General features: G+C 40.4%; 1 long non-coding RNA gene across 1 annotated transcript; it reads left to right on the top strand.

Annotated features, from left to right (window-relative positions):
- Nucleotides 1–10,925: 10,925 nt before the first annotated feature.
- On the top strand, nt 10,926–16,539 carry LOC124661302. The gene is made up of 3 exons (XR_006990138.1): nt 10,926–11,506; nt 12,716–13,046; nt 13,568–16,539. It is a non-coding gene; the product is annotated as an uncharacterized LOC124661302 (long non-coding RNA).
- Nucleotides 16,540–17,184: the final 645 nt, after the last annotated feature.

The following is a 17,184-nucleotide window of genomic DNA, read 5'->3' as shown; positions in this document are numbered from 1 at the left end:
TATCTCATGAAAGAAATATGTAGCGATTACTAGAATAATCCACATAGACTATAAGCATTGCTACGGAAGATCTAATCTTATCGTAGTCAACTCTTTGAACTTTGTCGTAAACAACTTTTCGACAAGTCGAGCTTATTCAAGGATATTCCATCCAAGTCCATCAATTTTATAGATCCGTTTACTTTCAAAAAGTATTCATCTATCTTGGATTTCATGACGTATAGCCATTTTAACGGAGTCAGGGCCCATCATAACTTCTTTGTATGTAGTTGGTTTATCATTGTTCAAAAACAATCCTTTGTTCACAAATCATTTATTTGATCACAAAGTAAACCATACCTACAAGGTTCAATAAGTACTTCGATCTCCATGACTATAACATTCTGTAGACATGGGAGCCATGATCGTCGTGGCCGCTTCCGGAACCAATTCCGATGCTGCGCTACTCTGATCATTATGCTCAGGTTCATAAACCTTATCAAGTTTTATTGTTCTCCCACTCAAATACTTCGCTAAAAACAATTTCTTGGAAATAAGTAAGAAACATCGACAAACACTTTTGTCTTTGTCTCCATAGTGGAAAGAATTCCCAATCAATTCTGTGGGATAACCAACAAAGACATTCATCCGATTTTGGTTGTAAACTTATTTACTTTATGCTATGCATTCCAAAATTTAAGAAAGGACTATTAGGGTTCATACCCATGCCATAACTCGTATGGTGTCATTTCAACGGATCATGATGATGCTCTATTTAGTGTAAAAGCGGTAATCACTAAAGCATAATCCACAAAAATATAATAGCATCAATATTTTATCTCATCATTGACCCAACAAGGTTTGGATACATCTCTCGGATACTCCATCATCACTATGATACTCTAAGAAACGTGAGTTGTAGAACAATTTCATAACTCTCTTAGATGTTCGCTAAAACTCGTAATTCAAATATTTCCACTATGATCCAATCATAGATATTTGACTTTTCTATTACGATGATTTCCACCTCATGCTGAAATTTATTTGAATCCATTCAAATGTTTCAAACTTCTTCCTTATCGAATATATCCACATATATATACTCAATTCATTGTTGGAAGTTTTCATGAAGTAGAAGAATCTCCCGCACAACCTATGCCCAGTGAACCACATACATCATCATGTACTTTTCCACTAAGTTAGTTGCCCGTTCAACTCTTGGCCTATGAACGGTATTTCAGTCATTCTCTTTAGAAAAAATTTGCAAGCGCCAAACGATTCAAAAATCGAATGACTCCAAAAATCCATTTGCATGGAGTTCCTTCATGCGTTCCTTTCTAATATGACCTAAATTGCGGTTCCACAAATAAGTGGAATTCAAATCATTTGCCTTATGGCATTTTAGCGTCAGTATTATGTATGTGTGTTTCACCATTAAGATTTATAATAACTTATCCATCGTGCATGGAGTAATGTCATAATTTGAACAACTCATTGTTTTCATTTGACCAGAGCAAAATATCAATTATCAAGTTCTTTATTATAAATTCTAAGGGCTAGATAGGATGCCAATGACGAACATAATAACACTTTATTTTTGTTCCAGAAGTGCATTCCTATCATATTCCTTGTCAGTCACTTAGGCCATTGTATTCTTGTATTGCGTTGTTTTGTATGACATTTCATACCAACCAATATGGTACTAATACCCAAGAATTTCATTGTGTGACCAAACTAGGAATACAACCATAACATGTATATCATGTATATACACCTGAGCTAGACTTTCTAGTCTTCTCTTTTCTTTCGGCCAAAATATCTTTTGTAGTTTCTCTTTTAGCTTTCCTCATTATTCAGAAAATACTTCACCTTCAATAACTTCTAGGTTTGTTGGTCAAATACCAATAACCTTGAGGTTCTTACTTTGAAGTTGATCATCATATGACAAGTGTTTCAGATTTCACTATTAATAACTTTGTAATATGATGAACAATTTCACTCATAATTTTATCCATCATATCATGAAGACTTTTCCGAGACCATGTCTGTACATGCTAGGCTCGTAAAGTTTAACCTCAGTATCCGCATGTGCAAATCTGGCTTGCACCCGTTGTATGCACACGTAGAATCTATAACACCCGATCATCACGTGATGCTACGAAACGACGAGTCTTAGCAACGGTGCATACTAAGGACGATCACTTCATGGATATGCGAATATCGTTAGTGCCCCAATAGTTGGAGGATTGGGACGCCTTGCGTCTTCAACCTTCCTACATTCCCATAAAACTTATGAGTTTATGTAGTCTCACCAAATTATATTCTATCATCTTGCAATAATGTCTTAGATATCATATATATCTCATACCTTGATTATTTCTGAAAATAAAATTTTCAGCTCCTTACTTTTCAAACAGATTTGAACTTCAAGTTTCACGGAGACAAGATAACTTTAGGTACTAATTGAAACCATAGCTCTTTGAATCAACAATGTGAGGTTTACTAAAAGTTTGCAATAGGACTTAATCATTTCTTGATTCTTTAACAATACGGTACCAGTCCGTAAAGTTTCTTGTCAGATTTTAACAGTATTTCTATCTCAATTACAAGACTAGCGCTTGGTAGAAAACGGATGCCAATACTACAAATTAATTCAAAATACTACTCAGATTATGTTTATGATAATTAGTTCATGTTTTAATCTAATTACTAATGAACTCCCACTTAATACAACATCCCTCATAGTTGTTAAGTGGTACACGATCCACATCCACTACACCAAAACCGATCATCACGTGAGATGATGTAGCTTCAATGGTGAACATCAACATGTTGATCATATCATCCATATGACTCGTGTTCAACCTTTCGGTTTCCGTTGTCCCGAGGCCATGTCCGTACATGCTAGGCTCGTCAAGCAAACCCAAGTATTCCGCGTGTGCAACATGGCTTACACCCGTTGTATGTGAACGTTGAGTCTATCACATCCGATCATCACGAGATGCTTCGAAATGACGAACCGTGCAACGGTGCATACGAGGGAGAACACTTTATTATCTTGATATTAATGTGAGGGATCATCTTATAATGCTACCGTCGCGATCTAAGCAAAATAAGATGCATAAAGGATTAACATCACATGCAATTCATATGTGATATGATATGGCCCTTTAGTCTTTGCGCCTTCGATCTTCATCTCCAAAGCACGTACATGATCTCCATCATCAACGGGCATGATCTCCATCATCGTCGGCGTAGTGTCAAGGTCCATGGCGCCGTCTTCATGATTGTTCACCTCATGTAGCAACTATTACAACTACTTTGAAATACTACTCAACATGAAATTTAAAGACAACCATAAGGCTCCTGCCGGTTGCCACAATACAATAATGATCATCTCATACATATTCATCATCACATCATGGCCATATCACATCACCAAACCCTGCAAAAACAAGTTAGACGCCTCTAATTTGGTTTGCATATTTTACGTGTGATACGTCTCCGACGTATCGATAATTTCTTATGTTCTATGCCATATTATTGATGATACCTACATGTTTTATGCACACTTTATGTCATATTCGTGCATTTTCTGGAACTAACCTATTAACAAGATGCCGAAGTGCCAGCTTCTGTTTTCTGCTGTTTTTGGTTTCGAAATCCTAGTAACGAAATATTCTCGGAATTGGACGAAACGAAGACCCGGGGCCTATTTTTCCACGGAGCTTCCGGAAGACCGAAGAACATACGAAGTGGGGCCACGAGGTGGCGACACCACAAGGCGGCGCGGCCTAGGGGGCCCGCACCGCCCTATGGTGTGGCCCCTCGTCGGGCCCCGACTCGCCCTTCCGCCTACTTAAAGCCTCCGTCGCGAAACCCCCGATGCGAAAAACCACGATACGAAAAACCTATCGAGACGCCGCCGCCGCCGATCCCATCTCGGGGGATTCGGAGATCTCCTCCGGCACCCTGCCGGAGAGGGGATTCATCTCCGGAGGACTCTACACCGCCATGGTCGCCTCCGGAGTGATGAGTGAGTAGTTCACCCCTGGACTATGGGTCCATAGCGATAGCTAGATGGTTGTCTTCTCCTCATTGTGCTTCATTGTTGGATCTTGTGAGCTGCCTAACATGATCAAGATCATCTATCCGTAATACTCTATGTTGTGTTTGTCGGGATCCGATGGATAGAGAATACCATGTCATGTTAATTATCAAGTTATTACATATGTGTTGTTTATGATCTTGCATGCTCTCCGTTACTAGTAGAGGCTCCGGCCAAGTTTTTGCTTTTAACTCCAAGAGGGAGTATTTATGCTCGATAGTGGGTTCATGCCTGCATTGACACCTGGGACAGTGGACGTAAAGTTCTAAGGTTGTGTTGTGCTTGTTGCCACTAGGGATAAAACATTGGCGCTATGTCCGAGGATGTAGTTTTTGATTACATTACGCACCATACTTAATGCAATTGTCCTGTTGTTTTGCAACTTAATACTGGAGGGGGTTCGGATGATAACCTCGAAGGTGGACTTTTTAGGCATAGATGCAGTTGGATGGCGGTCTATGTACTTTGTCGTAATGCCCAATTAAATCTCACTATACTTATCATGTCATGTATGTGCATTGTTATGCCCTCTCTATTTGTCAATTGCCCGACTGTAATTTGTTCACCCAACATGCTTTTATCTTATGGGAGAGACACCTCTAGTGAACTGTGGACCCCGGTCCATTCTTTTAATACTGAAATACAAATCTGCTGCAATACTTGTTTTTACTATTTTCTCCGCAAACAATCATCTTCCACACAATACGGTTAATCCTTTGTTACGAGCAAGCCGGTGAGATTGACAACCTCACTCGTTTCGTTGGGGCAAAGTACTTTGGTTGTGTTGTGCAGGTTCCACGTTGGCGCCGGAATCTCTGGTGTTGCGCCGCATTACATCCCGCCGCCATCAACCTTCAACGTGCTTCTTGGCTCCTCCTGGTTCGATAAACATTGGTTTCTTTCTGAGGGAAAACTTGCTGCTGTGCGCATCATACCTTCCTCTTGGGGTTGCCCAACGAACGTGTGAAATACACGCCATCAAGCATATTTTCTAGGCGCCGTTGTCGGGAGATCAAGACACGCTGCAAGGGGAGTCTCCACTTCTCAATCTCTTTACTTTGTTTTTGTCTTGCTTTATTTTATTTACTACTTTGTTTGCTGCATTATATCAAAACACAAAAAAATTAGTTGCTAGTTTTACTTTATTTACTGTCTTGTTCTCTATATCAAAAACACAAAAAAATTAGTTTACTTGCATTTACTTTATCTAGTTTGTCTTATTTACTATTGCTAAAATGGCCAACCCTGAAAATACTAAGTTGTGTGACTTCACTAGCACAAATAATAATGATTTCTTATGCACACCTATTGCTCCACCTGCTACTACAGCAGAATTCTTTGAAATTAAACCTGCTTTACTTAATCTTGTCATGAGAGAGCAATTTTCTGGTGTTAGTTCGATGATGTCTGCTGCCCATCTCAATAATTTTGTTGAACTATGTGAAATGCAAAAGTATAAAGATGTAGATGGTGACATTATAAAATTAAAATTGTTCCCTTTCTCATTAAGAGGAAGAGCTAAAGATTGGTTGCTATCTCTCGCCTAAGAATAGTATTGATTCCTCGGACTAAATGCAAGGATGCTTTTATTGGTAGATATTATCCCCCTGCTAAAATTATATCTTTGAGGAGTAGCATAATGAATTTTAAACAATTATATAATAAACATGTTGCTCAAGCTTGGGAAAGAATGAAATCTCTGGTTAAAAATTGCCCAACCCATGGACTGACTACTTGGATGATCATCCAAACCTTCTATGCAGGACTAAATTTTTCTTCGCGGAATTTATTGGATTCAGCTGCTGGAGGTACCTTTATGTCCATCACTCTTGGTGAAGCAACTAAGCTCCTTGATAATATGATGGTTAATTACTCTGAATGGCACACGGAAAGAGCTCCACAAGGTAAGAAGGTAAATTCTCGTTGAAGAATCCTCTTCCTTGAATGATAAGGTTGATGCTATTATGTCTATGCTTGCGAATGATAGGACTAATGTTGATCCTAATAATGTTCCATTAGCTTCATTGGTTGCTCAAGAAGAACATGTTGATGTAAACTTCATTAAAAATAATAATTTCAACAACAATGCTTATCGGAACAATTCTAGTAATAACTATAGGCCATATCCTTATAATAATGGTAACGGTTATGCTAATTCTTATGGGAATTCTTACAACAATAATAGGAATACACCCCTGGACTTGAAGCTATGCTTAAAGAATTTATTAGTACACAAACTGCCTTTAACAAATCTGTTGAGGAAAAGCTCAATAAAATTGATATTCTTGTTTCTAGAGTTGATAGTCTTGCCTCCGATGTTGATCTTTTGAAATCGAAAGTTATGCCTAATATGGATATTGAAAATAAAATTGTTACTACAGCAAATGCCATCCAAGTTAGAATTAATGAGAATATAAGATTAATGGCTGAACTGCGTGCTAGGTGGGATAGAGAAGAAAATGAAAAACTAGCTAAAGAGAAAAATGTAGCTAAAGTTTGGACTATTACCACCACTAGCAATGCTAATGATTCATATGTTGCTGCACCTCCTACTATCAATGGTAAAATAATCGGTGTTGGCAATGTTTCTACTCCTAGTGCAAAGCGCGCAAAATTACCCGAAACTGCTAAAGCTCGCTGAAATCGCTTTTGATAAAACTGTTGAAATTTTTTCCAACCTTGGGGATGATAATCCCATTGCTTTAGATTGTAATGATTTAGATTTTGATGATTGCCACATCTCTGAAGTTATAAAGTTCTTGCAAAAACTTGCTAAAAGTCCTAATGCTAGCGCTGTAAACTTGGCTTTCACAAAACATATTACAAATGCTCTCATAAAAGCTAGAGAAGAGAAACTAAAACTTGAAACTTCTATTCCTAGAAAGCTAGAGGATGGTTGGGAGCCCATCATTAAAATGAGAGTCAAGGATTTTGATTGTAATGCTTTATGTGATCTTGGTGCAAGTATTTCTGTTATGCCTAAAAAAGTCTATGATATGCTTGACTTGCCACCATTGAAAAACTGTTATTTGGATGTTAATCTCGCTGATAATGCTAAAAAGAAACCTTTGGGGAAAGTTGATAATGTTCATATTATGGTTAACAATAACCTTGTCCCCGTTGATTTTGTTGTCTTGGATATTGAATGCAATGCATCTTGCCCCATTATATTGGGAAGACCTTTTCTTCGAACCGTTGGTGCTACTATTGATATGAAGGAAGGTAATATTAAATATCAATTTCCTCTCAAGAAAGGTATGGAACACTTCCCTAGAAAGAGAATGAAGTTACCTTATGATTCTATCATTAGAACAAATTATGATGTTGATGCTTCGTCTCTTGATGTTACTTGATATACACTTTACGCGCCTAGCTGAAAGGCGTTAAAGAAAAGCGCTTATGGGAGACAACCCATGTTTTTACTCCGAGTATTTTTGTTTTATATTTGAGTCTTGGAAGTTGTTTACTACTGTAGCAACCTCTCCTTATCTTAGTTTTATGTTTTGTTGTGCCAAGTAAAGTCTTTGATAGAAAAGTAAGTACTAGATTTGGATTACTGCGTAGTTCCAGATTTCTTTGCTGTCATGAATCTGGGTCTATCTCCCTGTAGGTAGCTCAGAAAATTAAGCCAATTTACGAGCATGATCCTCAGATATGTACGCAACTTTCATTCAATTTGAGCATTTTCGTTTGAGCAAATCTGGTGGCCTAATAAAATCCATCTTTACGGACTGTTCTGTTTTGACAGATTCTGTCTTTTATTTCGCATTGCCTCTTTTGCTATGTTGGATGAATTTCTTTGATCCACTAATGTCCAGTAGCTTTATGCAATGTACAGAAGTGTTAAGAATGATTGTGTCACCTCTGAACATGTGAATTTTTATTATGCACTAACCCTCTAATGAGTTGTTTCGAGTTTGGTGTGGAGGAAGTTTTCAAGGATCAAGAGAGGAGTATGATGCAATATGATCAAGGAGAGTGAAAGCTCGAAGCTTGGGGATGCCCCGGTGGTTCACCCCTGCATATTCTAAGAAGACTCAAGCGTCTAAGCTTGGGGATGCCCAAGGCATCCCCTTCTTCATCGACAACATTATCGGGTTCCTCCCCCGAAACTATATTTTTATTCCGTCACATCTTACGCACTTTGCTTGGAGCGTCGGTTTGTTTTTGTTTCTGTTTTGTTTGAATAAAATGGATCCTAGCATTCACTTTGTGGGAGAGAGACACGCTCCACTCGTAGCATATGGACAAGTATGTCCTTAGGCTCTACTCATAGTATTCATGGCGAAGTTTCTTCTTCGTTAAATTGTTATATGGTTGGAATTGGAAAATGCTACATGTAGTAACTCTAAAATGTCTTGGATAATTTGATACTTGGCAATTGTTGTGCTCATGTTTAAGCTCTTGCATCATATACTTTGCACCCATTAATGAAGAAACACTTAGAGCTTGCTAATTTGGTTTGCATATTTGGTTTCTCTAGAGTCTAGATAACATCTAGTATTGAGTTTTGAACAACAAGGAAGACGGTATGGAGTCTTATAATGTTTACAATATGTCTTTTATGTGAGTTTTGCTGTACCGTTCATCCTTGTGTTTGTTTCAAATAACCTTGCTAGCCTAAACCTTGTATCGAGAGGGAATACTTCTCATGCATCCAAAATACTTGAGCCAACCACTATGCCATTTGTGTCCACCATACCTACCTACTACATGGTATTTATCCGCCATTCCAAAGTAAATTGCTTGAGTGCTACCTTTAAAATTCCATCATTCACCTTTGCAATATATAGCTCATGGGACAAATAGCTTAAAAACTATTGTGGTATTGAATATGTACTTATGCACTTTATCTCTTATTAAGTTGCTTGTTGTGCGATAACCATGTTTCGGGGACGCCATCAACTATTCTTTGTTGGATATCATGTGAGTTGCTATGCATGTCCGTCTTGTCCGAAGCAAGAGAGATCTACCACCTTCATGGTTGGAGCATGCATATTGTTAGAGAAGAACTTTGGGCCGCTAACTAAAGCCATGATTCATGGTGGAAGTTTCAGTTTGGACATATATCCTCAATCTCATATGAGAATAATAATTGTTGCCACATGCTTATGCATTAAAGAGGAGTCCATTATCTCGTTGTCCATGTTGTCCCGGTATGGATGTCTAAGTTGAGAATAATCAAAAGCGAGAAATCCAAAATGCGAGCTTTCTCCTTAGACCTTTGTACAAGGCGGCATGGAGGTACCCCATTGTGACACTTGGTCAAAACATGTGCATTGCAAAGATCCGGTAGTCCAAGTTAATTAGGACAAGGTGCGGGCACTATTAGTATACTATGCATGAGACTTGCAACTTGTAAGATATAATGTACATAACTCATATGCTTTATTACTACCGTTGACAAAATTGTTTCATGTTTTCAAAATAAAAGCTCTAGCACAAATATAGCAATCGATGCTTTCCTCTTTGAAGGACCATTCTTTTTACTTTTATGTTGAGTCAGTTCACCTATCTCTCTCCACCTCAAGAAGCAAACACTTGTGTGAACTGTGCATTGATTCCTACATACTTGCATATTGTACTTGTTATATTACTCTACGTTGACTATTATCCATGAGATATACATGTTACAAGTTGAAAGCAACCGCTGAAACTTAATCTTCCTTTGTGTTGCTTCAATACCTTTACTTTGATTTATTGCTTTATGAGTTAACTCTTATGCAAGACTTATTAATACTTGTCTTGAAGTACTATTCATGAAAAGTCTTTGCTTTATGATTCACTTGTTTACTCATGTCATTACCATTGTTTTGATCGCTGCATTCACTACATATGTTTACAAATAGTATGATCAAGGTTATGATGGCATATCACTTCAGAAATTATCTTTGTTATCGTTTTACCTGCTCGGAACGAGCAGAACTAAGCTTGGGGATGCTTGATACGTCTCCGACGTATCGATAATTTCTTATGTTCTATGCCATATTATTGATGACTAGGAAGTGTGCGGCGCGGCGCACGCCGCGCCCGTGCTGTCTACGGTGTGGTATACATATTTTATCATTGATGGATTTTATTGTTTGAGGAGGAACGCTGATGGTGGTATGAGAGACATATTATTGATGAGCTTAAGAAAGAAGAGATTGCTTCTGGAGGATTTATTTATATCGTAGAGGATTTGATTTGTTTATAAAAGGTTCCCATGTGAGGCGAAGTTGCACATAAGGTTCCCGTGTATTGCGGTCATGTCGTACATAGTAAATATGTTGATGCAACCCCATGCTGTTGTTTATCATTGCTAGATTGTACCTAAAAAAATTATACTGCAAATTAAACTGCAAAAATATGATTAATTATAAAGGAAAAATGATAACTTTGAGTCTCTGAAAAAAAATACTTCCTCCGTCCTTAAGAAGATGTTAGAGATTTATCTAAATTCAGATGTATCTATACACTAAAAGTATCTAAATACACTTAAATTTAGATAAACTTGCGACATCTTTTTACGGACATAGGTACTACTTTTTTAGGTAAAGAAATTACTTTTTTAAGGGTATAAAGGAATTACTTATATTTTCTTTAGCAAAGAAAAAATACTTGTGTAGAAATTAAGAGGCCAACAGAGGGCTCATGTTCGCTAGTCGGCCCAAAAACGGTTACCTTATACTATTCTATTGGTTCGGCATTATTGATGGGTGGGCCGTGTTACACACTTTAGCCTACAGTAATGTGTCGTACCACTATACGGCACAATGATTAATTTTTTTTTTTTGAGAAACAGAGTACAACCACAGGTGCTCACAATGATTGACTGAAACACGCAGAGGGGAGTGAATAAGGAAAAAGAAAGAATAAGAAGTCAACTTGAGCAGAGAGAGTGAGAAGCCTGGAGCAGAGGATAAGCCATAGCAGGAGGCGTCGTTGCAAAATCCAATAATTGAAGTCAAGATGAGAGTGGAGTCAGGACGGAGTTGCAGAATCGGCGCACGGCCAGACCCAGGTGGAGTGGTGTACCTTGGGGCGGCTCTAGCTGGTCGCGGGAGAAGGAGTGTGTGGCTGCGCCAGACGCAAGAGGAGCGCCGAGCGCGCTGATTGACCTCGTTCCGACAGACCAACGGCATCCCTGCGCGGGTGCTGACCGCGAGTTGTCTTCCATCACCACCGTTGTGTGATGCAGCGGCAACTCCGCCCGCGGATCCGGAGGTAAGAGTGACGCTGCCGCTGGTGTGGCGCCGACGTGTAGAGCCGAGCTGCTGGGGAGGGCGAGGTCGGCGACCGATACCTGGGAAGAGCGGGGGGAGTCGAGTATTGAGTGGGAGAAGTTCGATTTTGACGGTGTATGTGGTGGTGGAGATCTACCTTCGGCCAAGATTCGGCACATTGGCTGGTGTGCTGCTCTTTTCCTCCCTAGCATACGTAAGTGGCTGGAGTTCACAGTTTCATTCTCGTTTTGAGTATCGTGCCTCTGATCTCTGTGCTTATGTAAATATGCTGAAACAAAAATAGCAAGAAGTATCCCAAATTTAGTTGAGCGTGTGTTAAGATATGGCTGTTGTGTAATTTGTCCTCTAATAATTTGGCTACATCAGCTGTGTGCTTCAAATCTAAGTGGATGAACAGAAGCCTCTCGCGTTTTCTTCACATTAATTTTGACATACTGTGTTTAGTCTGTATGCACTAAATCTTTTAGAAAAACACCCACATAATATAAAGAACACAGACAAAAGGAGGTACTTTTCCAGTTTTCCTACAGCTACATTAGCATTACTACACAGACGCTTTAAACAACAACGCAGAGAGTTGATAAATTTAGTAACAGCTGCAGTAACCGAACCAAATCAACATGGTTTTATTTATTTAGAGAAAATGGAGCAGCATAAAAGAAGGATAGCACAACTGGATATTGTGTGGATTTCTATATCATATGTAAACAATTAAACAGATAGATTATTGGTATATTTATAATTCGTTGCATGCAGTTTCTTTGTGAGTGAAGTAGATTCTGGTTGGAGTGCCTCGGCCTAGTAAGTACATGTGATTTTCATGGATATAATTTTTCATAAGGAAGGCAGCTTCTAGTTTTAGCAAACAGAGTCATATAGGAACAGAGTAGCATAACTGAGATGATTATACATGGATAGGTAGGTACCTAGTTTTACAGAATACTAAAAGAAAGGTACATAGGTTCACAATGTCATTGCATTCTTCTTCTTCTGATAATTGGGATTGATGGAACAAAAGTTTCAAACGAAATTGCTTCTTCATTGGTTCTGCTCTTGCTTTTGTTGTCTTTGTCTGGGGCAGGCTGATCTAATGGAGTTTGCCATCTGATTGGGGAAAAGAACAGAGCTGTGTTACTATATTGCGATGATTCCTGTAATTTGTCCTATAGGCGTATATTTGGAGTGCTTATGTGGCAAACGATGTTGTTTTTTGGGAGCGAATAGCTCCTTGTTTACTTTTTTTTATCATGCATTGCACTGCGAAGGGTAGGCAGCTGAAAAGTTGATTATATAGGTGTGATCAGTTACACTCTTGTAGCACCACTAATTTTAGACAGTTACCTATTCTTAGTCGACTCAGTGGCTAGCTCCTGATTTTTCCTCTTCTTGGCTGGTGTTATAGAAGTGAGGGGTGGAAGGCGAACCATGGAGAAGAACAGAAGCACCGAGCTGGACAGGGAGATCTGTTAGTCCTGCCGTCGCTGGCTGGAGCACGAGGCGCCACCGAAGCTCGAACCGCACCACCGCACGGGCTCAAGATGAAGCTGCGGGTAGTGCTGGAGCGGGAGAGCGCCGCCACGCTGGCTGGGCCTGGGAGAGCCTCTACGTGCTGTGGCGGGGGGTGCTGCTGATTTTGCCAGTGAGCTTGTGGATAAAGAAGAGCAAGGGGAAGCATATAGTTACATTGAATACAGAACCACGAAAGCTGAGTTGGGCCGATCTGATATTAATTGGTATAACTCTCTTGCCTAAATTGTTAAGAGCATGTTTTCTTTGTTTGCGGTGTGTGTATTATCTTGTCCAACGGAGTTCTATGGTCCCTCGTTTCCTTTTTAAGGTTGTCTAAAGGAAAGTAGCGAGACAGATTATAACATCTATATTTATCAGTACATTGGTTCACAAATTTAAACAACATCTATGCTAACTAAAAAAATTCCAAGTATAGGTTTTTTTAGCACGAAAAGATTGAAACTTATCACAGTTGTTCAATACCTTGGTATAAATTTGTAGCAGTAGATTTGCTAACACAATATTTCTTTCCTTCGTTTTTTTTTTGTTGAGAGTATTTTTTAGCCAAGGACTAAATCCAAAAAAATAATGATCAATTGCTCTGGAGATAGTATGGTAAATGCAAAATTCAGAAGTTGTCCCAACGTATGCAACTTGAAAAGTATTGCTGAAAAATTTCTGTGATCAATATATGGAAGCTCGTAGTAGAGAAAATAACTTGCTGTAAATTGTTGCGGTGCTGCAGGTCTGGCTGGAAACCGGCAGCGTCCATCTCCAAGAGGGGCGCAGAGGGGAGGCGGTAGAGGTTCCAGGGCAGGTTGTCGGTGCTTTGATGATGGAGGATGATGCGGCGCCCGAACTTGCCGAGCATGTGGTACTTCCAGTCGGCGAACTCCTGGGTGATATTGTCATCATTGCGCTCGTCTCTGTCGTCCTCTCCAAGGTACAATGAAATACCTGCATGAATAAGGTTTTATATGTCTTAAGTCAAATAAATTACCTGAGCCTTCCAAACATCTTATTAAAATAAAGTGAAATGCACCTGAAATTTTGAGTCATGCTAAATTTAACTTCTCTGTGTGTAAATCAGATAGACTGTATAGTATATAAGAATAAAAGGGAACCCAAAAGTAATACATGTCTAGGCTGGTCATTCGAGCAATGCCTAAGTCTAGAACATAGGTAAACATGGAATATCTTCATTATGTTCATATTTGACACGTAAAATAATATGAATGGCTAATTATATTAAACCTTGTAGAAACTGCTCAGCAAACACATCCGTAAATAAGAAACAAAAAATTTGTTTGAAAGCAACACCTGTAATAAAGAACAAAATCCCATGCAGAAAATTTGTTGTCTTATTTATATGGTTAATTGTTTACTCAAGAAAGACCTAAACAGTCAATCACATTGCAGATAGATAAATAGCTTTACTTCTTACCATTGTGCGTACTTGCAGTTATACCTAAAACAAACTCAATCAAAGCGAAACCAGGCAATGAAAACTGTTAAAATATAGCCAACCCAAATCACTATGCATATCTGAATCTGCAAAGCAGGAGCACTGGCAATGCATAATACCCAAAATCTAGGCGAGCAACAATGCAATGAAACACAGGTAAAGACATGCAGTACAAAGGCCTTATTCTAAAGCTAGAAAGCAAGAAATGATCATATAAGAAGAAAACACATCAATGCACATCGTGCCGGGGGGTGGGGAACATTAGAACACAGTTCAGAACATCTTATCATGCAACTATAACACGTGTACATCATGCCTATACTCATGTTTGTATGTATGTTTACACTGAACATAAGTTTCTTATTGCCTACTTGTCTGAACATAGATAAGTTGACATTAGGACCTGCTATTAGATTGCTGTTTTCAGAAGAAAAAACACATGTCTTTCAGTTGCCTACTTGTCTGAACATAGATAATTTGACATTAGGACCTGCAGTTAGATTGCTGTTTTCAGAAGAAAAAAACATGTCCTTCGCTGAAGTGCAAAACCTGGAAAGGTTGAGGCGATATATACCTCTACTGAAGAGGGCGCCGCCTGGCTGCGGTGGCTTAAAACTTCATGGCATCAAAATAGCGGTCAACGCAGCAAGCAGATTGATTTAGCGTTACCGCTGTCACTCGCAGTGGTCGAAAACTCCATGCCGTGAAAATGACAGCCGGCAAGGTGACATGTGCCACCTCACCCTGTAGTCCAATAAGTGCGAGCGATGGCGAGGAGCAACCTGCGTCAGTGGCCGAGTACGATTTTTCCGACAACCCAGAAATCACGGCGGCGTCGATAACCAAGAAGTTGTGGGGCTCAGGCTGGAGCTACACCAACAAAAAAAGAAGAGAAATTAAAACATCGCTAAAAAACCAAATGAACTAAAGATTACCATCACCTGATGCGGATGGAAGAACAACCGGGATGAGGACACCTCTCTAACCAGGCGAAGTAGGGAACAGAGAAGGTGGCGAGGATGAGAATCTAGGCCGCGGCTGACCGGGAATCTCAGCCTCTCCAATGCTGGAGAGGCTAGAGCGGCTGGTGAGGGGACGAAGCAGCCGAGCACCGCTCACCTCTTCTTCAACAACATCATGGGCACCCTGGTCATCGTCTAGATGGTTTCCAGGCCACGTTGCCTGATGAAGATGCAAGAACATCCATGATGAGAGCACATCACCGAACCAGACAAAGAAATCTGTCAAGAAAACAAAATGATGAGTTGGAGAAATTGGTGAATGCATGTACTGGTACGATCAAGAAGGAACACATCTAAGAAAGAGAACCCGACCTTCTCTTACCTCCGGCCCAACCACCAATCCTTATCAGGGCAGGCAGATGCAAAATTCATTCTTTTTACTGCATAAACAAATCAGTGAGAAAAGAGGAAAAATATGTAGAGGCGTGAAATCATGAATATGCAGGCAGCAGCTGAACGCACCTTGGTCGCATGAAGATTAGCGGCACGGGCGTCCAGTCAAGTGAATGGTGGTCTCCTGTAGTCTTCGGCGGCGGCGATGAGATGATCATACCGGCAGATGATGACATCAAGAAATTCCCGTAGCAGCGGCCATGGAGGGCCTTCTTCCTCGCCGATGGCTGCCGCGCCACCGCACGTACCGACGAAGGAGATCGGCTATGGAGGACGGCGAAGAGAGGTAGGAGAAGCAAAACGTGGGAGGCGGATATATCGGCGAGAGTTTGGGCGATGGGAAGAGGCGCTCCAGAATTTGGTCTCGTAGGCTCTTCGGTCAAAGCGGTGGGAGATGAGGCCCACACGGTAGTTATTTCTAGAGGGAGGAAGATCACGATCGTGTGACAGAACCGGCAAGACCGGACATCTAAGGTAAAATAGAGGAAAAAATAAACAGAAACCCTACATAACCGGATGCATCTGTGTAGAGCAACCGGAAGCCTCCCGGTAACCACCCATTGTATACACGCAGAAAAAGGTGGAGCAAAACCACCATCGCACATCTGCAGGCCCTGATCGCTCCTCTACAGTGAAAAAAGTGAACGTGGCCTCAACTGATTCGTTAAAATCTGTAATTAAACAGTACCCAAAATGCTCTCCTTGCAGCAAATGGAGTCAGCTTTTATATAGGTTATAATAATACCTACATGTTTTATGCACACTTTATGTCATATTCGTGCATTTTCTGAAACTAACCTATTAACAAGATGCCGAAGTGCCAGTTCCTGTTTTCTGCTGTTTTTGGTTTCAGAAATCCTAGTAACGAAATATTCTCGGAATTGGACGAAACGAAGACCCAGGGTCTATTTTTCCACGGAGCTTCCGAAGACCGAAGAACATACGAAGTGGGGCCACGAGGTGGCGACACCACAAGGCGGCGCGGCCTAGGGGGCCCGCGCCGCCCTATGGTGTGGCCCCTCGTCGTGCCCCCGACTCTGCCCTTCCGCCTACTTAAAGCCTCCGTCGCGAAACCCCCGATGCGAAAAACCACGATACGGAAAACCTTACCGAGACGCCGCCGCCGCCGATCCCATCTTGGGGGATTCTCGGAGATCTCCTCCGACACCCTGCCGGAGAGGGGATTCATCTCCCGGAGGACTCTACACCGCCATGGTCGCCTCCGGAGTGATGAGTGAGTAGTTCACCCCTGGACTATGGGTCCATAGCAGTAGCTAGATGGTTGTCTTCTCCTCATTGTGCTTCATTGTTGGATCTTGTGAGCTGCCTAACATGATCAAGATCATCTATCTGTAATACTCTATGTTGTGTTTGTCGGGATCCGATGGATAGAGAATACCATGTCATGTTAATTATCAAGTTATTACATATGTGTTGTTTATGATCTTGCATGCTCTCCGTTACTAGTAGCTAGAGGCTCTG

The sequence above is a fragment of the Lolium rigidum genome, chromosome 6 (assembly GCF_022539505.1).
Source record: "Lolium rigidum isolate FL_2022 chromosome 6, APGP_CSIRO_Lrig_0.1, whole genome shotgun sequence".
In the NCBI taxonomy this organism is placed as follows: Eukaryota; Viridiplantae; Streptophyta; class Magnoliopsida; order Poales; family Poaceae; genus Lolium; species Lolium rigidum.
This window is presented reverse-complemented; position numbering and strand designations above follow the sequence as displayed.